The sequence below is a fragment of the Triticum aestivum genome, chromosome 3A, assembly GCF_018294505.1.
Source record: "Triticum aestivum cultivar Chinese Spring chromosome 3A, IWGSC CS RefSeq v2.1, whole genome shotgun sequence".
In the NCBI taxonomy this organism is placed as follows: Eukaryota; Viridiplantae; Streptophyta; class Magnoliopsida; order Poales; family Poaceae; genus Triticum; species Triticum aestivum.
The window spans coordinates 225,419,826-225,436,572 of NC_057800.1; positions in this window are offsets into that span (position 1 = coordinate 225,419,826).

The following is a 16,747-nucleotide window of genomic DNA, read 5'->3' on the forward strand; positions in this document are numbered from 1 at the left end:
CAAAACCTGTCATCTCTCTGCTTTGTTTCTGGGTGATATGCCTGATGGCATGCACAAGTCTGCTGAAGGTTGTGAGACAAACCCAACATATATTGCAGCAAAGAAGGCAAAACATCTTGAAGATAGTGAGACAATCCCAAAGTCTTGTCTTGATGCAGTGTTCAAGTTACTTGAGACTAACAGTCAGACAAGCTCACAGAATTTGTTGTCTGAATCAGTTCGACTTCTTCAGTCCCAAGTTCTAGCAGAAAGGCATTTTGCAACTCAACTTAGACTTGAAGTCCTATCTCTAAGAAAGATTGCGGAGAACACCAATGAGAACCTCATTGCTAAACAGCTACACATGGAAGCTATGACCGACATGCTAGGCTGGTCTCACAGCCTTGCTCAGCAGCTTGCGCAGCAGTTCCCCCGCAAGGCTAACCTTTCTTGAACTGTCTTGGAAGTGGTCTCGGTTCAGTATTATTTTGTTACGCTGCAATGGTGCCCTGTTTTTGTAATCTGCTTCTTCGTTGCGCTTTATGATCACTGGTGGCGAACTTTGATGCCTAGTGGATGTAATATACCTTAAATCCTTTATTGTATAGTGTAGGTTTATTCTTAGTTACTATGTCGTAATTTCTTTATTGAATAGAGTAGGTTTGTTCTTAATTCCTACTAGTTACGCAGCAGCCCAAAATGAACCCCGGCCCATGATTGTGCGAATCAAATCATGGGCTTTTAACAGGCCAAAATTGTCTGGGTACTTGTTTGGCCCAATCAGATATCGGCTGCGAGCAGGCCGGATGCAAACCGGGCTACAGTTAGGCCCAACTATATGACGGGCTTTTAACAGGCCGAAATTAATATAGGGCCGAAATGTTAAACGGGCCCTTAACATGCCAAAACTAATATCAGGTCGAATTACTAAGTGGGCCCAAAAGCATAGTGTCCAGTCGACGGGCCGAATCTGATATGGGCCATAATTGAGCCCAAAGCCTCTTAAAGGGTCGGACCTGATCTGGGCCGTAATTTGGCCCAGAACATGGTAGGCTTTTAACGGGCTGGATCTCATACGGGCCACTATTAGGCCCGGAGCGTGGCAGGCCATTAATGGGCCGGATCAAATATGGGCCGGCATTTGGCCCAAAACATGGCAGCCAGTTAATGGGCTGGCCTACTAGGGTCCTCAAAATCTTGTGGGCCTACAGCTAGGCCGGCCCATTAATGTTAGCGAAATCTCATGGGCCTTTAGCTGGGCCGTCCCATTATGACCCGCAAGAATCTTGTGGGCCTTTACCTGGGCCGGCCCATTATGGCACACAAAAATCTTGTGGGCCTTTACCTGGGCTGGCCCATTATGGCCCGCAAAATCTTGTGGGCCTTTAGCTGGGCCAGCCCATTATGGTCCACAAAATCTCATGGGCCTTTAGCTAGGCCGGCCCATTATGGTCCGCAAAATCTTGTGGGCCTTTAGTTGGGCCGGCCCATTTAAACTTGTTGGGCCGTGCCATGTGTCGACGAATCATAGGCGCCTTCTGTTCAGTGAGTGGATGGCATATGTCCCGACGATGAACCGACACGTGTTTCCTCTAGCCAACGATGATTTTACACGTGGAAAATCCCCATTGGTCGGGGCTGTTAACGGGTTATCGGATCCAAAATCCGACCCGATAGCTTAACGGCGTTCCGTTACGGTGGATGCCACGTGTCGGTCACCCTTGACGAAAGCACTTCTGTGACTAATACGTCCATTTTGCATCATGCTTTTATATCGATATTTATTGCATTATGGACTGTTATTTCACATTATGTCACAATACTTATGGCTATTCTCGCTTATTTTACAAGGTTCACATAAGGAGGGAGAATGTCGACAGCTGGAATTCTGGGCTGGAAAAGGAGCAAATATTTGAAAGATCATGGATGTCGCCTAGAGGGGGGTGAATAGGCGCTTTAAAATAATTACGGTTTAGGCTTGAACAAATGCGGAATAAACCTAACGGTTAATTTGTCAAGCACAAAACCTAAAACAACTAGGCTTACCTATGTGCACCAACAACTTATGCTAAGCAAGATAAACTACTTAGGTGATAGCAAGATATATGACAAGAAACAATATGGCTATCACAAAGTAAAGTGCATAATTAAAGGGCTCGGGTAAGAGATAACCGAGGCACGCGGAGACGATGATGTATCCCGAAGTTCACACCCTTGCGGATGCTAATCTCCGTTTGGAGCGGTGTGGAGGCACAATGCTCCCCAAGAAGCCACTAGGGCCACCGTAATGTCCTCACGCCCTCGCACAATGCAAGATGTCGTGATTCCACTAAGGGACCCTTGAGGGCGGTCACCGAACCTGTACAAATGGCAACCCTTGGGGGCGGTCACTGAACCCGTACACTTTGGCAACCCTTGGGGGCGGTCACCGGTACCCGTCAAATTGCTCGGGCGATCTCCACAACCTAATTGGAGACCCCGAAGCTTTCCCGGAGCTTTACACCACAATGATTGAGCTCCGAACACCACCAACCGTCTAGGGCGCCCAAGCACCCAAGAGGAACAAGCTCAAGGGTACCAAGCACCCAAGAGTAATAAGCTTCTCAACTTGTAACTTCCACGTATCACCGTGGAGAACTCAAACCGATGCACCAAATGCAATGGCAAGGGCACACGGAGTGCCCAAGTCCTTCTCTCTCAAATCCCACGGAAGCAACTAGTGCTAGGGAGGAAACTAAGAGGAAGAACAAGAAGGAGAACACCAAGAACTCCAAGATCTAGATCCAAGGGGTTCCCCTCACAAAGAGGAGAAAGTGATTGGTGGAAACGTGGATCTATATCTCCTCTCTCTTTTCCCTCAAGAACTAGCAAGAATCATTGGAGGGATTGAGAGTTAGAAAGCTCGAAGAAAGTCAACAATGGGGGAAGAACACAAGCTAAAAGGATAAGGTCCATTGGGGAAGAAGACCCCCTTTTATAGGTGGGGAAAAATCCAACCGTTACCCACCAACCAGCCCGCGGCCAGCGGTACTACCGCGCCTGGCCAGCGGTACTACCGCAAGGCCGGGCGGTACTGCTGCTTGCAACCAAGCGGTACTACCGCACGGCTGTGCGGTACTACCGTACCGACCCACGGTACTGCCGCAACCCCAGCACAGAACCGATAAACAGACGCACAGGAGCTGGGGAAGGAACTTCCGCACGCGCGGTACTACCGCGCTCCCCATGCAGTACTACCGCGAGGCAAAAGTCCCAGCTAGGGGAAAAGGGAAACTTCCGTGCCTACTTCCGCAAAGAAACGGAAGTAGCAAAAACCCGACACAGTAGTACTGCCGAGGGGCGGTACTACTGCCTGACCGCATAGCGCGGTACTACCGCACGGCGAAAGCGGTACTACCGCGGTAGGTGCGGATGTAAAAAATTACATCCGCTCCTACTACCGCAAAGGGGCGGCACTAGCCTAGTGGGCAGCGGTAGTGCGGCTATAGGGGCGCGGTACTACCGTGGGCACCTGCGGTACTACCGTGCCACTGCACGGTACTACCGCTGATGCCTATGGTACTACCGCTTTCCTGGGAGCAGTACTACCTCAACCAACAACGGCAGCCACACAAGGGAGGCAAGAAAACGGAGGAAGCTCCAAGGAAGAAGGAGGGGAAAAGAAGGAGACGTGTACGAGATGAATCCACCCAAACCTTTCCAACACGGACCCTGACAAAACCACACTCAAGAGAACAAGAACTGCCATAACTTCTGCATATGAGCTCCGAAATGAGCAAACTCAAGCTTGTTGGAAACAAGACGACGAGTAGCATCAAAACAGCGAGTGGTTATAGTAAGAAGAGGCAGGGGAGGTATGCCAACAAATAGAGGAGTGAAACCTCCAACCGAGAAGAACCGGCAAAACCTCCAACAACAGAAACATCATAGAGTATGCAAGCGAACTTCGTTTTTGATGAACTCAAGCTTGTCATCAAGATGACCAAAAGCTCTAAGACTCTCAAAGAGAACCAAACAAGAACCAAGAAAGATGATGCAATGATGCAATGGTTTGAGCTCTCGGCGAACGATACGATCCAGCTACTCATCGAGAGCCCCCCCCCCTTGATAGTACGGCAATCGATCCTATAACCCAGTCTCCCAACTACCATCATGATACTGGTAAAATAGAAAACCTATCAAGGGAAAACCTTTGCCTTGCACATGGTCCACTTGAGCTAGATGAAGACGATCTTGACTCCCTCAAGTTGGACCACCTTTCTTGATTGGGTTGACTTGATGAAGACTAGTTGATTGCTCCCCCATACTCCACTATGGGTGAGCCACTCTTCCGCACATCTTCACAAGTCCATTATCACCACAAAGGACGGCAAGCTTCAAGCATTTGATCTCTTCGTGATGCTCCACTTGAACTTGCACACCGCAACCTAACCCCACAAACAACCCTCACGAAGACCATGGGTTAGTACACGAAGCGTAATTGACAATGCTTACCATACCATGGGATCACTTGATCCCTCTCGGTACATCTTCTACGCTTTGTGGGTTGGTCAACTTGATTCACTCTTTGACTTAGACTTGATCAACCTCTCACAAGACCAATCTTTAGGTAATTCCTTGAATAGCACCTTGGTCGACACAAACTCTCCTTGAAACCAACACATGTACTCCAAGAGAAGCCTATGGACAAAAACCTTCAAATATAACTCAAGGCAACCATTAGTCCATAGAGATTGTCATCAATTACCAAAACCAAACATGGGGGCACCGCATGTTCTTTCAATATTAGAGACCTATTCTATGCAACTCCAAAAGTCCTGAAACTCCACGGAACGTCTTAAAATAAATAAAGAAAAATCCTCGCCAAAGATGAAGGCCAGGGGGCCCACACCCTTCTCACGAGGGTGGGGGGCGCCCCCCCTAGGGCGCGCCCCCCTACCTCGTGGGCCCCCTGGTGGCTCTCCGACGTCCATCTTCTCCTATATGAGGTCTTTCGATGAGAAAAAATAGGAAGGAACTTTTCGGGACGAGACTCCGCCGCCACGAGGCGGAACCTTGGCGGATCCAATCTAGAGCTCCGGCAGAGCTGTTCTGCCGGGGATACTTCCCTCCCGGAGGGGGAAATCATCACCATCATCATCACCAATGCTCCTCTCATCGGGAGAGGGAAATCTCCATCAACATCTTCACCAGCACCATCTCATCTCCAGACCATAGTTCATCTCTTGTATCCAATTCTTGTCTCAAAGTCCGGGATTGGTGCTAGTAGGTTGCTAGTAGTGTTGATTACTCCTTGTAGTTGATGCTAGTTGGTTTATTTGGTGGAAGATCATATGTTCAGATCCTATATGCATATTATTACCCCTCTGATTATGAACATGAATATGCTTTGTGAGTAATTACGTTTGTTCCTGAGGACAAGGGAGAAGTCTTGCTATTAGTAGTCATGTGAATTTGGTATTCGTTTGATATTTTGATAAGATGTATGTTGTCTAGCCTCTAGTGGTGTTATGTGAAGGTCGACTACATAAAACTTCACCATTATTTGGGCCTAGAGGAAGGCATTGGAAAGTAATAAGTAGATGATGGGTTGCTAGAGTGACAGAAGCTTAAACCCTAGTTTATGCGTTGCTTCGTAAGGGGTTGATTTGGATCCATATGTTTCATGCTATGGTTAGGTTTACCTTAATACTTTTGTTGTAGTTGCAGATGCTTGCAATAGAGGTTAATCATAAGTGGGATGCTTGTTCAAGTAAGAACAGCACCCAAGCACCGGTCTACCCACATATCAAATTATCAAAGTATCGAACGCGAATCATATGAACGTGATGAAAACTAGCTTGACGATATTCCCATGTGTCCTTGGGAATGCTTTTCCTATTATAAGAGTTTGTTCCGGCTTGTCCTTTGCTACAAAAAGGATTGGGCCATCTTGCTGCACTTTATTTACTTTTGTTACTTGTTGCTCGTTACAATTTATCCTATCACAAAACTATCTGTTACTACTTATTTCAGTACTTGCAGAGAATACCTTGGTGAAAACTGCTTATCATTTCCTTCTGCTCCTCGTTGGGTTTGACACTCTTACTTATCGAAAGGACTACGATAGATCCCCTATACTTGTGGGTCATCAAGACTCTTTTCTGGCACCGTTGCCGTGGAGTGTAGTGCCTTTGGTTGGTGGAATTTGGTAAGGAAAAATTTATATAGTGTGCTGAAATTTACTGTCACTTGTTACTATGGAAAGTAATTCTCTGAGGGGCTTGTTCGGGGTATCTTCACCCTGTCCAGTAGAGCAAAGAGTTGCTCCTCAACCTACTGAACCTATTGAAAATGAAACTCCTTTTGAATTTCCTTCGGCTATGATGGAAAAACTGCTAGCTAACCCTTTTACAGGAGATGGAACAAAGCATCCTGATGAGCACTTAATATATGTGGATGAAGTTTGTGGATTATTTAAGCTTGCAGGTATACCCGATGATGTTGCTAAGAAGAAGGTCTTCCCTTTATCTTTGAAGGGAGATGCATTGATATGGTATAGGCTATGTGATGATATGAGATCATGGGACTATAAAAGATTGAAGTTGGAATTTCATCAAAGTATTACCCTATGCATCTTGTTCATCGTGATCACAATTATATATATAATTTCTGGCCTCGCGAAGGAGAAAGCATTGCTCAAGCTTGGGGGAGGCTTAAATCAATGTTATATTCATGCCCCAATCATGAGCTCCCAAGAGAAATAATTATGCAAAGTTTTTATGCTCGGCTTTCTGAAAACAATCGCACCATGCTCGATACTTCTTGTGCTGGCTCTTTTATGATGAAGACTATTGAATTCAGATGGAATTTATTGGATAGAATTAAACGCAACTCTGAAGATTGGGACCTCGACGAAGGTAAAGAGTCAGGTATGACACCTAAGTTTGATTGTGTTAAATCTTTTATGGATACCGATATTTTCCGTAAGTTTAGCACTAAATATGGACTTGACTCTGAGATAGTAGCTTCTTTCTGTGAATCTTTTGCTACTTATGTTGATCTCCCTAAGGAGAAGTGGTTTAAATATCATCCTCCCATAGAAGTAAAAGTAGCTGCACCTATTAAAGTTGAAGAAAAGACTGTCACTTATAATGATCCTATTGTTCCTACTTCTTATCTTGAGAAACCACCTTTCCCTGTTAGAGTAAAGGATCATGCTAAAGCTTCAACTGTTGTTCATAAAAGCAATATTAGAACTTATACACCTCCTAAGAAAGTTAAAGTAGAACCTAAAATTGCTATTGTTAAAGATCTCTTGTCTGATAATATTGATGGGCATGTTATTCAGTTCGAAGGTGAAACTGCTAGAATTGCTAAACCTTGTGATAAAGATAAACATAGGCTTGTGGTAGGCATGCCTGTTATTTCTGTTAAAATAGGAGATCATTGTTATCATGGCTTATGTGATATGGGTGCTAGTGCTAGTGTTATACCGCATACTTTATACGAAGAAATTAAGAATGAAATTGCACCTGCTGAGTTAGAAGGTATTGATGTCACAATTAAACTTGCTAATAGAGATACTATTTCACCAATTGGAATTGTTAGAGATGTTGAAGTCTTGTGTGGGAAAACTAAATATCCTGCTAATTTTCTTGTTCTTACTTCCCCACAAGATAGTTTTTGTCCCATTATATTTGGTAGACCCTTCTTAAATATTGTCAATGCTACCATAGACTGCACAAAGAATGTTGTTACTATTGGCTTGGATGATATGGTTCATGAGTTTAATTTCTCTAAATTTAGTAAACAACATCATGAGGAAGAATTGCCTAGTAAGGATGAAATTATTGGTCTTGCTTCTATTGCCGTACCTCCTAGTAATCCTTTAGAACACTATTTACTAGACCATGAAAATAATATGTTCATGAATGAAAGAAGGGAAATAGATGAAGTATTCTTTAAACAGGAACCTATTCTGCAACATAATTTGCCTGTTGAAATTTTAGGGGATCCTCCTCCGCCCAAGGGTGATCCCGTGTTTGAGCTTAAACCTTTGCTTGATAATCTTAAATATGCTTATCTTGATGAAAAGAAGACATATCTTGTTATTATTAGTGCTAACCTTTCAGAGCATGAAGAAGAAAGATTATTGAAAACTCTAAAGAAGCATCGTGCTGCTATTGGATATACTCTTGATGATCTTAAGGGCATTAGTCCCACTCTATGTCAACATAAAATAAATTTGGAAGCAAATGCCAAACCAGTTCGTGATCCTCAACGACGTCTGAATCCTAAAATGAAAGAAGTGGTAAGAAAAGAAATACTCGAGCTTCTGGAGGCAGGTATAATCTATCCCATTGCTGATAGTGAGTGGGTAAGTCCTGTCCATTGTGTCCCTAAGAAGGGAGGTATTACTGTTGTTCCTAATGATAAAGATGAATTGATTCCAGAAAGAATTATCACATGTTATAGGATGGTAATTGATTTCCGCAAATTAAATAAAGCTACTAAGAAATATCATTACCCCTTGCTAGAAAGATTATGCAAACATACACACTATTGCTTCCTATATGGTTATTCTGGTTTCTCTCAAATACCTATGTCGGCTAGAGATCAATCAAAGACTACTTTTACATGCCCTTTTGGTACTTTTGCTTATAGACGTATGCCTTTTGGTTTATGTAATGCACCTGCTACCTTCCAAAGATGCATGATGGCTATATTCTCCGACTTTTGTGAAAAGATTTGTGAGGTTTTCATGGATGACTTTTCCGTCTATGGTTCCTCCTTTGATGATTGCTTGAGCAATCTTGATCGAGTTTTGCAGAGATGTGAAGAAACTAATCTTGTCTTGAATTGGGAAAAGTGCCACTTTATGGTTAATGAAGGTATTGTCTTGGGGCACAAAGTTTCTGAAAGAGGTATTGAAGTTGATAAAGCCAAGGTTGATGCTATTGAAAAGATGCCATGTACCAAAGACATCAAAGGTATAAGAAGTTTCCTTGGTCACGCTGGATTTTATAGGAGGTCCATTAAGGACTTCTCAAAAATTTCTCGGCCTCTGACTAATTTATTGCAAAAAGATATACCATTTGTCTTTGATGATGATTGTGTAGAAGCATTTGAAATACTTAAGAAAGCACTAGTCTCTGCACCTGTTGTTCAGCCACCTGATTGGAATTTACCCTTTGAAATTATGTGTGAGGCTAGTGATTATGTTGTAGGTGTTGTTCTAGGGCAAAGAGTTGATAATAAATTAAATGTTATTCATTATGCTAGTAAGACTCTAGAAAATGCTCAAAGAAATTATGCTACTACTGAAAAGAGCTTTTAGCAGTTGTATTTGCTTGTGATAAGTTCAGATATTATATTGTTGATTCTAAAGTAACTATTCAAACTGATCATGCTGCTATTAAATACCTTATGGAAAAGAAAGATGCTAAACCTAGACTTATTAGATGGGTTCTCTTGCTACAAGAATTTGATTTGCATATTGTTGATAGAAAGGGAGCTGAGAACCCCGTTGCAGACAACTTGTCTAGGTTAGAAAATATTCTTGATGACCCACTACCTATTAATGATAACTTTCCTGATGAACAATTAAATGTTATAAGTACTTCTCGTAGTACTCCATGGTATGCTGATTATGCTAATTATATTGTTGCTAAGTTTATACCACCTAGCTTCACATACCAGCAAAAGAAAAAGTTCTTCTATGATTTGAGACATTACTTTTGGGGTGACCCACATCTTTATAAAGAAGGAGTAGATGGTGTTATTAGACGTTGTGTACCTGAGCATGAACAGGAACAGATCCTATGCAAGTGTCATTCCGAGTCTTATGGAGGACACCACGCTGGAGATAGAACTGCACATAAGGTATTGTAATCTGGTTTTTATTGGCCTACTCTCTTCAAGGATGCTCGTAAGTTTGTATTGTCTTGTGATGAATGTCAAAGAATTGGTGATATTAATAGACGTCAAGAAATGCATATGAATTATTCACTTGTTATTGAGCCATTTGATGTTTGGGGCTTTGATTATATGGGACCTTTTCCTGCCTCTAATGGATACACACATATTCTAGTTGCTGTTGATTATGTTACTAAGTGGATAGAAGCTATTCCAACTAGCAGTGCTGATCATAACACTTCTATTAAAATGCTTAAGGAAGTTATTTTTCCCGAGGTTTGGAGTCCCTAGATATTTAATGACTGATGGTGGTTCACACTTCATTCATGGTGCCTTCTGTAAAATGCTTGCTAAATATGATGTTAATCATAGAATTGCATCTCCTTATCACCCACAGTCTAGTGGTCAAGTAGAGTTGAGCAATAGAGAGCTCAAATTAATTTTGCAAAAGACTGTTAATAGGTCTAGAAAGAATTGGTCTAAGAAACTTGATGATGCATTATGGGCTTATAGAACTGCATACAAAAATCCTATGGGTATGTCTCCGTATAAAATGGTTTATGGAAAAGCATGTCACTTACCTCTCGAACTAGAACATAAGGCATATTGGGCTATTAAAGAGCTCAACTATGATTTCAAACTTGCCGGTGAGAAGAGGTTATTTGATATTAGCTCACTTGATGAATGGAGAACCCAAGCTTATGAAAATGCTAAGTTGTTTAAAGAAAAAGTTAAAAGATGGCATGACAAAAGGATACAAAAGCATGAGTTTAATGTAGGTGATTATGTATTGCTATACAACTCTCGTTTAAGATTTTTTGCAGGAAAACTTCTCTCTAAATGGGAAGGCCCCTATGTTATCGAGGAGGTCTATCGTTCCGGTGCCATAAAATCAACAACTTCGAGGGCACAAATCCGAAGGTGGTAAACGGTCAAAGAATTAAACATTATATCTCAGGTAATCCCATAAATGTTGAAACCAATATTATTGAAACCGTAACCCCGGAGGAATACATAAGGGACACTTTCCGGAACACTTTAGACTCCGAAAAGGAATAGGTATGTGGTACGGTAAGTAAACTGACTCCAAAACAATTTTTAGGGCAATATTTCTCCGTTTTGGAATATTTAGAAAAATAGAAAAATAAGTAGCAGTCCGGGAAGGACACGAGGGCCCCACGAGGGTGGTGGGCGTGCCCTACCCCCTGGGCGCGCCCCCCTACCTCGTGAGCACCTCGTGTGCCTTCTGGACTCTGTTTTCTTGCACATTACGTATTTTGGTCGGTAAAAATTCATTATATAACCTCCCGAAGGTTTTGACTCCCGTATCACGCAAAATTCCTCTATTTTTTTCGAGCTATTGTTGCTGCAGATTAGGGCAAGATGTCTTCTCAATAGTCAATCGGGGAGAGCCGGGTATCTAATCCGGCATCGGAACCAAGGGCAAATAGCGACGCTGACCACTTTGGACCAGCAACGGAGCAAGAGATGGAGGCTGACTTGATGAGAGTAGATGCCATGGAGGATCAAGAAGTCACCTCTCGCCTCCAAGTTGGGTTCACGATGGGGGAACTACAGAGCTCAGTCATTCCAAACTCGGTTATCCCTTCTAATGTTAGATTTCTTTCTTATGAAAATATGATGAGGAGTGTCACTTGTTCTCCTGCAGCTATGCAACACCCTTGGGTGCAAGGAGCTTTAGCTATCACAGGAAGGCTTCGTAAGGAAATAATGGACCTCAAACAGCAAGTTAATAAGCTCGAGGAGGAGAACCGCATCCTGAGGGGAATCATCGCCAAGAATATTACACCGACAACAAAGAAGGAGACATAATCACATGGGTATGGGCACTCCCCTTGGCAACTGCCAAGCTTGGGGGAGGTGCCCCGGTATCGTATCACAATCACAACTCCTATCTTTACCGTTTTTCTTAGTTCGATATTATTAGTAGTATCTTGATCTAGTAGAATAAAGTTTATGGCATGATCTAGTTTTGAGTTTTGCTTTATGATCTCTCCTTGTAATCGAGTCCGTGAGCTATATATAATAAAGATTAGTGTTGAGTCAAGGGCTTGATTGTTTTGCCATGATCTTGGGTGAATAAAAGAAAGAGAAAAATAGTAAAAAGAAACAAAAAGTTCATATTGATCTTATTGAGAGTAATGACTTCACATAGAAAAAGTATGATGATTAAAAGTTGTTGGGAGTTGGCAGACATAGCTTTGGTCATTGTTGCAATTAATAGGAAGTAATAAGGAAAGAGAGGTTTTCACATATAGATATATTATCATTGACATCTTTTATGATTGGGAGCACTCATTAAAATATGACATGCTAAAGAGTTGATGTTGGACAAGGAAGACAACGTAATGAGTTATGTCTTTCTTATATCTGAGATAAAGTATGTTGTCATGGTTCATCTAACTTGTTGAGCTTGCCTTTCCCCCTCATGCTAGCCAAATTCTCAGCACCAAGTAGAAATACTACTTGTGCTTCCAAAATCCCTAAACCAGTTTTGCCATGAGAGTCCACCATATCTACCTATGGACTGAGTAAGATCCTTCAAGTAAGTTGTCATCGGTGCAAAGCAATAAAAATTTCTCTAAATATGTATGATTGATTGGTGTGGGAGAAATAAGCTTTATACGATCTTGTGATGTGGAAGTAATAAAAGCGACGGACTGCATAATAAAGGTTCATATCACAAGGGGCAATATAAAGTGACGTTCTTTCGCATTGATATTTTATGCATCCAACCATAAAAGTGCATGGCAACCTCTGCTTCCCTCTGCGAAGGGCCTATCCTTTATCATTATCTTCTACCTTATGCAAGAGTCATGGTGATCTTCACCTTTTCCTTTTCATTTTATCCTTTGGCAAGCTTAGCATGTTGGAAAGAACATGATATATATATATATATATATATATATATATATATATATATATATATATATATCTGATTGGATGTAGGGGAGCATGAACCATTATTGTTGACATTACCCTTGAGATAAAAGGTTGTGGGGCAAAACTATAAGCCCCTATCTTTCTCTGTGTCCGATTAAAACTCCGTAACCACAAGTATTGCGTGAGAGTTGAGTATGTGGACTTGCTTTTTAGCTCTGACATAGACTCTTTCCGATGTTATGATAAATTGCAATTGCTTCAATGACTGAGATTATAGTTTGTCGGGGCCCAATAAGGTTTATGATTTATACCTTTGCATTGTGAATAGATCATCACTTGAACATAAGTAATCATATGACAAAATCTATATATGTTGCTGTTATGAGAATAATCATGATGCCTTCATGTCCGTATTTTATTTTTATCAACGCCTCTACCTCTAAACATGAGGACATATTTATTGTTATCGGCTTTTCGCTTGAGGACGAGCAAGGTCTAAGCTTGGGGAAGTTGATACGTCCATTTTGCATCATGCTTTTATATCGATATTTATTGCATTATGGACTATTATTTCACTTTATGTCACAATACTTATGGCTATTCTCTCTTATTTTACAAGGTTCACATAAGGAGGGAGAATGCCGGTAGCTGGAATTCTGGGCTAGAAAATGAGCAAATATTAGAGACCTATTCTGCGCAACTCCAAAAGTCCTGAAACTCCACGGAACGTCTTAAAATAAATAAAGAAAAATCCTCGCCAAAGATGAAGGCCAGGGGGCCCACACCCTTCTCACGAGGGTGCCCCCCAGGGCGCGCCCCCCTACCTCGTGGGCCCCCTGGTGGTTCTCCAACGTCCATCTTCTCCTATATGAGGTCTTCTGATGAGAAAAAATAGGAAGGAACTTTTCGGGACGAGACTCCGCCGCCACGAGGCGGAACCTTGGCGGATCCAATCTAGAGCTCCGGCAGAGCTGTTCTCCCAGGGATACTTCCCTCCTGGAGGGGGAAATCATCACCATCGTCATCACCAACGCTCCTCTCATTGGGAGAGGGCAATCTCCATCAACATCTTCACCAGCACCATCTCATCTCCAAACCCTAGTTCATCTCTTGTATCTAATTCTTGTCTCAAAGTCCGGGATTGGTGCTAGTAGGTTGCTAATAGTGTTGATTACTCCTTGTAGTTGATGCTAGTTGGTTTATTTGGTGGAAGATCATATGTTCAGATCCTATATGCATATTATTACCCCTCTGATTATGAACATGAATATGCTTTGTGAGTAATTACGTTTGTTTCGGAGGACAAGGGAGAATTCTTGCTATTAGTAGTCATGTGAATTTGGTATTCGTTTGATATTTTGATAAGATGTATGTTGTCTAGCCTCTAGTGGTGTTATGTGAACGTCGACTACATAACACTTCACCATTATTTGGGCCTAGAGGAAGGCATTGGGAAGTAATAAGTAGATGATGGGTTGCTAGAGTGACAGAAGCTTAAACCCTAGTTTATGCGTTGCTTCGTAAGGGGCTGATTTGGATCCATATGTTTCATGCTATGGTTAGGTTTACCTTAATACTTTTGTTGTAGTTGCGGATGCTTGCAATAGAGGTTAATCATAAGTGGGCTGCTTGTTCAAGTAAGAACAACACCCAAGCACCGGTCCACCCACATATCAAATTATCAAAGTATCGAACATGAATCATATGAACGTGATGAAAACTAGCTTGACGATATTCCCATGTGTCCTCGGGAACGCTTTTCCTATTATAAGAGTTTGTTCTGGCTTGTCCTTTGCTACAAAAAGGATTGGGCCACCTTGCTGCACTTTATTTACTTTTGTTACTTGTTGCTCGTTACAATTTATCCTATCACAAAACTATCTGTTACTACTTATTTCAATACTTGCAGGGAATACCTTGCTGAAAACCGCTTATCATTTCCTTCTACTCCTCATTGGGTTCGACACTCTTACTTATCGAAAGGACTACGATAGATCCCCTACACCTGTGGGTCATCAGTGACGCGCGATTTATCGTCATGGAAGTGGACACTTCCGTGATGATAATTTTGGTAATGTCATGGAACACTTCTACGACAGCACAGGTATGACTATCTTGATTCTGTCATAAATTTGTCATGTATGTACATGCATGACAAAAAAGCAACCTACTATGACAAACACGTATCATCACGAAAGTGTATTTTTTTGTAGTGAAAGAAGAGTTTCTCCTCCAAATTCTTACTCATTCTTCCAAAGATGCGAAGTTCAAGCTTGATGACATCCTCTCATAATTGTTGTCGATTGTGAGAATTCTTTCCACCCTTCCGAAGCAATTCAGGAGTCTTTTCAGTTTGATTCTCCGAAGGACATCATTTCAGGTTTATTCATTCTTAGCTTTCAGCTCTCGTTTTCTAAATCATAATGGTGCATCGTTCATGTATTCTCTAATCAGCTCATGATCTCTTCGTTCTCATGTATCTAAATTCCCTCAAGTATCATCATTCGTTTTCCAATTCTTCCCGGTGATTTGTGCCTTTGCTACTTTCATTTTTAATTCTTACGGTGGTTCGTTCAAGAGTTCTCTTCCTTTGTTATCATATAGATTCATTTGTTGTTTCCAAATCCCACCGATGGTTCCATCAAGACCTTCCTCAAGTTTACATTGTATCTCTCTTACTCATTTCTATGAGAATAAGTAGTATGCCAAATCTGTTGCTTGTCATCAATTTAAATTGGTGAAGGATATGCCTAACGTGATTCTTATTATTTTTTCATCCAAGTGATCTAATTTCTTCTTTCTGGAGTTGTGCATCATATCACATTCTCGGTTCAAGTGCTTCATACTTTTTCCGGAGTTCCAAGTTTTCCTCTTTATCTCGTCGCAAATCTCCATCCAATCATTGCAAGGCTTCGACCTTATTCTTTTCATCCTTCACTACTTTTTGATCATTCTTTTATTACCGGAGTTCCTCATGGAGGTTCTACATGATGGTTCATCAAGGATTTAATTCCTTCTCGAAGTGTTAATCAAGATTCTTTTCAGAGGAGCTCAAGTATTCTTCATCTTGCATTTCAAAGTGCAATTCTTTCTACCTTATCTTTTGAGGTGGTGTTATGCCATTGTTGACTTGCCTTGTGTTTCATGATTCACAAGTTGTCAGGAATGACATATTTTAAACCCAACATTTTCGATTCGTTCATGAGATCCTTTGCAACCCATCAATCTCTTCATTGGAGTTATCTTGGGTTATATTTCACCTAAAGCTTTTCCTAAGGATTGTTGCTATTTATGGTGCTTATAAATGACCCAAGTTCTTCATTTATCCTCCCGGTGAAATAAGCTTCTCGTCTCCTTGTTGATATCAATCCAATCTATTGTTTCCGTTAGTGGCAGAATTTCACCTCATAGTTTTGAGATGTCCTCCATAAGCCCACTACAAGCTTATTCGTTTCATTGTTGTTTTTTTCAACAAGTCCGTATTAACCTTCTTGGAAGGGTGCTTTCCAAACTCATTTGTGGCAAAAGTTGGCATTTTCTTCTCCATTCTGTTATTGCTATGATATAACTTCTATTCTTCCTTCCGGAGGCATTGTGATGTTGCTTTCTTCACCCATCACCCCATTTTTGTCAAAGATCATGTTCTTTCCTTTTGCTTATGCATTCAACCGGAGTGTCGTGTCCTTCATTCAAGTTCTCTCATCTTATCAAGTTTTTCCTCCCTTCTCAACCGGAGTGCCGTCTGGAATCTTTCTTACCCCTTGTGCCATTCTTTCAATAGTTCCGGAGGCAGTGTGTTGTTCATCTCATCAAGTATCCTCTCATCTTGTCAAGTTCATGTTGAATTCTTCTCATTTACAGTCGGAGTGCTGTCCAAATTATATCAATCTTATTCCTTCACTATCTTGTTTTAAGCGGAATGGTTACTTGTCCTTCCTTGTTGCTGGAGCTCTTCATTCATGTCTTT